The following is a 6,673-nucleotide window of genomic DNA, read 5'->3' on the forward strand; positions in this document are numbered from 1 at the left end:
CACAGGGCCTTATACTGGCTACGTGTCTTTTGATATCCCTGGAGTATTAGATATCTTAGATTCGCAACGTGTACTCCCACCCCACGTCTTTGTAATTTAGAGCACTGCAATGTAAGTTCCGCCGCCCTGGTGGCTCTGTGGTTTTGGCGGTCGGCTGCCAGCCCGAAAGACGCGGGTTCTATACCGGCCCCGCCGGTCGAATTTCTATAGAAACAAAATTCTAGAGGCCCGTGTAGTGTGCGATGACAGTGCACGTTAAAGAACCCCAGGTGTTCGAAATTTTCGGAGCCCTTCACTACGGCGTTCCTCATAGCCTGAGTCGCTTTGGGACGTTAAACCTCAATAAACCAAAGCAAAACTGACATAAGAATATACGTTCCCGCCACAGTTTGCTAAACACAGAATGCTCCTTTATATTCGCGTTAAACACATATGGAGTTTATGAATGACAAGAACAGCATCGCTGTGAAAAAAATGCTGCTCACTGTTGTAGTGAAGAACATACGTATTATTAGTGCGAAAATAAATTGAATTCTTACCTTCCTTACACTGCTCCTCAAAATATGCTGAAAAAAAAATTTTAGGGAAATTCTCACTGATACCAGAAACAACCATTGTCAGACATTTTTTTTGTCTGGATAATTTACTTACGCTGTCGAGTTATATGTTAACGACTCCAGGAACTCTTGCGCGAGTCTCAACTTCTTGAATCCCCGGCCGCGGCCTGAAAGAAGTTGGTCGCCTTCTAACCTGCTTATTGTCTGTCTGCTTTGTTTGGTGTGAAAATGCAAGCGACCTCCTCCCTTTGTACACTTTTCGTGTCGTCCCCAACGTGACAGTGTAGAGACTTAATTTGCCGTTTTCTTTACTTGTTTCGCCCTCTGTGTTCTTCGTTGAGGCGATGGTAGTGCGGGCGGGGCAATTTTCTGTTTCGTTCTTTTTAACTGCCCTTTCTACTGTTAGTGTGTTATCCACCGTAACTGCACGCACATCCGCAAAGAGCCGCGATTCTGCACGCAGTGTACGACAGTGGAGGAGACTTACTAGCTAACCATTGCGGGACGCCGCTTATCACCTGTGGAGAGATGTATTCCTAGGAACGTACATCTGTAGCCATATATGCAAGAATAGACAGCGTCGATATCATAGTGGCGCGGGGCTGCTCCTGTCAGGCTGCCTTGACGGGCTTTATCCCAGGTTCTCGTGTCCCGAAAATTGCCTAAAATTTCATGTTTGTGGAGAATGTCCCTATAGAGATTCCACACTTCAATAAACAACTAATTTTTAGGGTCCTTAACCAATATCGAGTTGGTGGTCAAGGTGAGAACTGCAAAGCAAGCAGATTTCTGGCCATGGCTGCTTAGCAGCTGTCGTCGCTGCGGTGAAGCTCGCCTGGTCTGCTTAACTTTCCCCCAGCTTCAACTCCAGAAGGCGCGGCTGCTGTCAGGATATTCTTACGATTCTTAGGAAATTATGAGTTAGTACACTGGCGAGAGGAATAGCCCTTTTATTATAAGGCCTAACCAGTTCCAATGCGCCATCCTTCGTAGCTTCGGTACGAATCAGTCTAGTCTATTGCGAAGAACAGGAAGTAGCCGTTGCTCTTGAGGGAGAGACGTTCTGATAAGTCAGCAGCTTACGATTTCTCTCTTCACCCTTGCTCGAATACAAAGAGAAAACTTTCAGGTAGCATGGCTGCTAGCTGCTTTGTTTTTTTACGGCGCAGAAATCACGCATATCGATGCAAGGTACTCTGAGGCGCGACTGCGCGAAAGCCTCAGTGCAGCGATACCGAATGGATTGGATTGGAAAACATTTAATTCGTCAGAAAAGGCAGAATGCAGACGATTCGTGCTTGGTGGCTATCAGTCCACGGCTGACAGCGACCTGGGTAGCCCATTGAATGACCCGGGTTTGAACTCCCAAGTCTGAGCTGACCAACACGGCCTCCCACTGCTCGAGAGTAGGAACCTGTATTAGAGATTTCGGGGGCGGCTCCTCTTTACAATTCCACAATAGGTAATCATAAGTGGCTAAATCACCACATAATGTGCATGCAGGGTCGTATTCACCGGGGTAGAATTTTGACAACAGGTAAGGCGTCATGAAGGATCGCGTCTGGAGTCGCCTCCAAGTGGTCTCCTGCTCCTTATTAAAGACTGTCTGGAGGAGGGAATATCCTTCTTTCAAGTTTAAAATGATTAGTAATATCGTGAAAAGATGATAGGCCGTCCTTCGAAAAACTCTCAGCAACGACAGCGTCCCCTGCTCGGCTGACGAATCCTCGAGCTGTTATGTGGGCCGCTTCGTTACCAGGGTTCCCCGAGTGAGCCGGGACCCATATCAATTCAATAATTCTGTCTAAGTTTTTGGTTTGACGAAATATGCTCATTGCTGCCTGAGAAATTTTGCCCCTCGCATAATTGCGTATGGCAAATTTAGAGTGGCTGAGTATGGTAGTAGCTTCTGTGTTAAGGATAGCAAGGGCGATTGTCGCCTCTTCTGCTGTCTCCGAGGATTTCGTTATGGTAGTGCCGGAGACTATCAGTCTACCTTGCGTATCCACCGCCGTTAGTGCGAACGCTTGTTTCTGGGGATATTCTGCGGCATCTACGTATACTGCATGTTCATCTTGGTTGTATATGTTGTGTAGAGCTTTTGCCCTAGCCCTTCTTCTCCCCTCGTGGTGAGCAGGATGCATATTCTTAGCTAGTGGCTTAACTCTTATTACCTTAGCGATGCGTTTAGGTATCTGTGTTTTGGTATCTTGGGGTGGCAACTGTATGCCTAGTCCTAAACGATCAAGTATGGTTCTTCCTGCTTTGGTTTGGGAAAGCCGGCCTCTCTGCATTGTTAAGTGTGCCTCTGTAAGCTCGTCTGTAAGCGGAGGTTGAACTGAGCGGCGCGAATGTTGGCGCGCACGCCAGCTGCGTGCTCTGATGTCACTCCGCGCATGCGCACAACTGACGAGGCGGGCGGCGTCTGCTACGCCGTCGGCGCAGCGGCGAGGCGCGCGGCGCGCACTAACCTCCTTGGAAGCGCACATCATCATCATCAAAACGTTTATTTCCACCGAAATGAAACTCCTTTTTGGACCCCCCGGCACGCAGGCCTAAGGGAGCCCTACTTAGGAGCCTCGCAAACTAAGGTCTGGTGAAGACACATTGTCGCTTCACGGCCTCAGCCGCCAGGCGGATGGCTTGTCGCTGCTTAGCGGGGTCCTCGCTCCGCAGCAAGGTCTGCCAGCGCACACCAGCTGTGGGCTATGACGTCACTCCGCGCATGCGCACAGCTGGCGGAGCGGTGGTGCCACGGCTCAGCGCACAGCCACGCTGACCTCACAAAATTCTTTTGAGAAAGTGGGATTCAATCTGTTGGGACCTTTTCCGAAGTCGCACGATGGGAACCGCTAGATCATCGTATGGGTATATTACCTCATGCGTCAATTTGAGACGGCCGCCCTTCGCGCGGCAACAGCGCACCACGTGTGTCTTTTCATGCTGCATTCTATCATCTTGCAACATGGACCCCCACGAGTGGTGATAAGTGACAGAGGCCGCCCGTTAATCGCCGACGTCATGGAGGAACTCCTCTTTTTGTGCGTATCTGATTTCCGACACTCGAACCCTTCCCTTACCGTCCTCAAACAAACGGGTTGACGGAGCGCACACTAACCGATATGCTTCAATGCACGTTCCTTCGAATCGCAAGAACTGGGACTTGTGTGACCGTTTATCACATACGGTTTCCACACTGCCAGGCATGAAACAACAGGCTTCAGTCCATTGTTCCTCCTTTATGCGCGTTCCCCTCGCCAGACCTTGGACACCATCCTCTATTTCTTCACCGATGACGATCAGTGCTTAGCAGAGATTCTCTGCCTGGCTGAAGAGGCTCGACGACTAGCCCACCTGAGGAGTCTGGCTTTCCAAGACCGCTAAAGAGCCCGGTACGATGGCCACCATCGCCATATCACCTACATTCGTGGCGAATTCATCTGCTTTGGTGACCAATATGAAAACGCTGGTTAGAGCAGAAAATGCTGGCGCGCTACACTGGTCTTAATGTCATCGTGGGCCAACTCAGTGACTTGAACTAACGATTTGCGAGCCTTACCGCAAGTGGTCGACATTGCGCAACAAGTGAAGTCACGCACGTGACTTTATTCTCGTGACAGTGCCTAACGCTCGCAGAGGGCTTCCTCTGCGCGGGGGGGGGGGGGGGGGGAGTTTTGCCCGCATGACTGCGACGACTCCGGGTACTGGGACGAAGAAAAGGACATACAAGCGCATGTCGGTTTTGGTGGGCTACTGTCTGTATGCTATGTAGCAGCGGTCTGTCTCTTAGTGCCTGTGTCTCTAATTGTAACGTTTAGGACGTTAAAATATTGCTGCGTCTCTCTAACGCGGCGAGCGACGAAGACACCAGACAGCAGCATTAAAAAATATCCGGCGATAAAGATAGGACACGTCAGCTGTTGGTCGTAGCCAGAGCGCACACTGCCTAATTTGCCCCAAGTTTCAAGCTTAATGTGCATCAAGGCCTATTACGCAACTTAGGGTACCAATGCGCAGTATCTAGGAAAATAGCAAAGATATTGATAGCATTGTCCGCACTTCCGAATGCAGCTTTCTGCTTTGCGTCGTGGGATATAACTCCAGTCTCTCGCCTTATCATATCACGCGCACTATCACCCGGATAATGTCCTAGTGCGTCACGTCCATATTGTGTGACACCACATAAAAGAGGCTCTCTAGGTGTGCGGGCCATCAGAAAGGAAGAAATAAGCACAATGGCACGCTTCTTCTTTGTACCTTTACTGCTGCTGTTCGTGGTGACAGCTTTCGCATCGGTGGATACGGACTTTTTTAATTCCAGACCAAAAGCTTCAAGCGGTCCACGAAGGCAATGGGCTATACTGGTGGCGGGGTCCAAAACGTACGCCAACTACCGGCACCAGGCGGACATCTGTCACGCCTACCAGCTGCTACACGACCGCGGCCTACGAGAGGAACGAATTGTTGTCATGATGTACGACGACATCGCCAACAACACCGAGAACCCGACGCCTGGGGTAATACTCAACCACCCCGAGGGAGCGAACGTGTACCAAGGAGTTGCTAAGGACTACACGGGAGACCTGGTGACGCCGGAGAACTTTCTTAAAATACTTCAAGGTAGGAAGCTGAAACGTGGTAGCGGAAAAATAATAGCTAGTGGGCGCAACGACAACATACTGATCTTCTTCTCGGGCCATGGAGGGCCCGGCCTCCTCAATTTCCCCAACGGCGGCGCCTTGAAAGCAAGCCAACTCATTAATACGATCACAACAATGCGAAGACGGCAAAGGTATCACAATATGGTCATCTACATCGAGGCTTCTCGCTCCGGATCGTTGTTCGATGGCCGCCTTCCGAGCAATCTCAACGTATACGCTACCACCTCAGCTAGGCCTTCTCAGAATTCTTACTCCTGTTACTGGGACAGTTATAGGAATGTGCCCCTAGGCAGCGAGTACAGCGTGAAATGGATGGAACACGCGGAAGAGAATGATTTGATCGCGACGAGTCTGTGCAGCCAGTTCAGACATGTCCGGAAAGTAACAAAACAGAGTGATGTAATGCAATACGGCGACACAAACATGGGAAAGATGCAGGTCAGCTGGTTTCTAGGCTCGAGGAAACCGAAACCAATCCTGCGACGGAAAATACCATGCACGCCCTCAGCGGACCGGGACGTGACGATCACCATTCTAAAGAACAAGATTCAGAAGGCCACAGAACCGACAGCTAAAATATCTCTTCAGGAGAAGCTCGTGCAAACAATGCGCAACAGGGCTTACATGGAATTGAAAGTCGCCGAGATCGCAACTATCATTTCTCGGGAGAAAAAAGATATCGCCGAGTCACTCCTGTCTTCCAGGAAAAATGCACAAAACATTGAGTGCTATGAGGACGCTGTGAGCTACTTCGAAGTTAAGTGCTTCAGCCTTTCCGATAATCCCTACGCTCTCCAGCACCTCTACGTCTTCATCAACGCATGCGAGTCTGGTTACCCGCTTAAGGATATCACTGATGCGATGGACACTGCCTGCATTTATCCGAGCATAAGAGGCATAGAATAAAAAAAATATTTATACGCCTTTGCAAGTTTTTTCCAGCGTCAATGTAGGATTCGCGGAAAGCCGGTAAAAAAGAGACAATAATAAAAATTATGGCTCCCTTAACCGGACTTGCATCTTTATGTGCAAAACTGAATTTGTGTGGTAGAGGTTACTTGACTGCAAGGTTTGTTTGTCCAATGTTGCATGTTAGCAGAATCTTTTTTCTCCTTCAAGCCAACCAGGACGAGTTACATTTGTGCTATTTTTTGCTTTAATGATGTGCTTTCAGTTACGATCATCATCATCAGCCTGACTACGCCCACTGCCGGGAACGGCCAATCTCATATTTCTTCAGTTAATCCTGTCCCGCGTCAGCTGCACGCACTCTATGCCTGCAAACTTCTTAATCTCATCCGCCCACCTAACCATCTGCCGCCCCCTGCTACGCTTACTTTCTCTTGGAATCCACTCCGTTACCCTTAAGGACCAGCGGTTACCTTGCCTTCACATTACATGCCCTGCTAAAGCTCATTTCTTCTTGATCTGACATCTTGTTGGACTTTTGTTAAT

General features: G+C 49.3%; 1 pseudogene; it reads left to right on the forward strand.

The window, feature by feature from the left end:
• Window positions 1–4,792: 4,792 nt before the first annotated feature.
• Window positions 4,793–6,124, forward strand: LOC144102331 (legumain pseudogene; annotated as a pseudogene).
• The last annotated feature ends 549 nt before the right edge of the window (window positions 6,125–6,673 follow it).

This window comes from Amblyomma americanum, chromosome 8 (assembly GCF_052857255.1).
Source record: "Amblyomma americanum isolate KBUSLIRL-KWMA chromosome 8, ASM5285725v1, whole genome shotgun sequence".
In the NCBI taxonomy this organism is placed as follows: domain Eukaryota; kingdom Metazoa; phylum Arthropoda; class Arachnida; order Ixodida; family Ixodidae; genus Amblyomma; species Amblyomma americanum.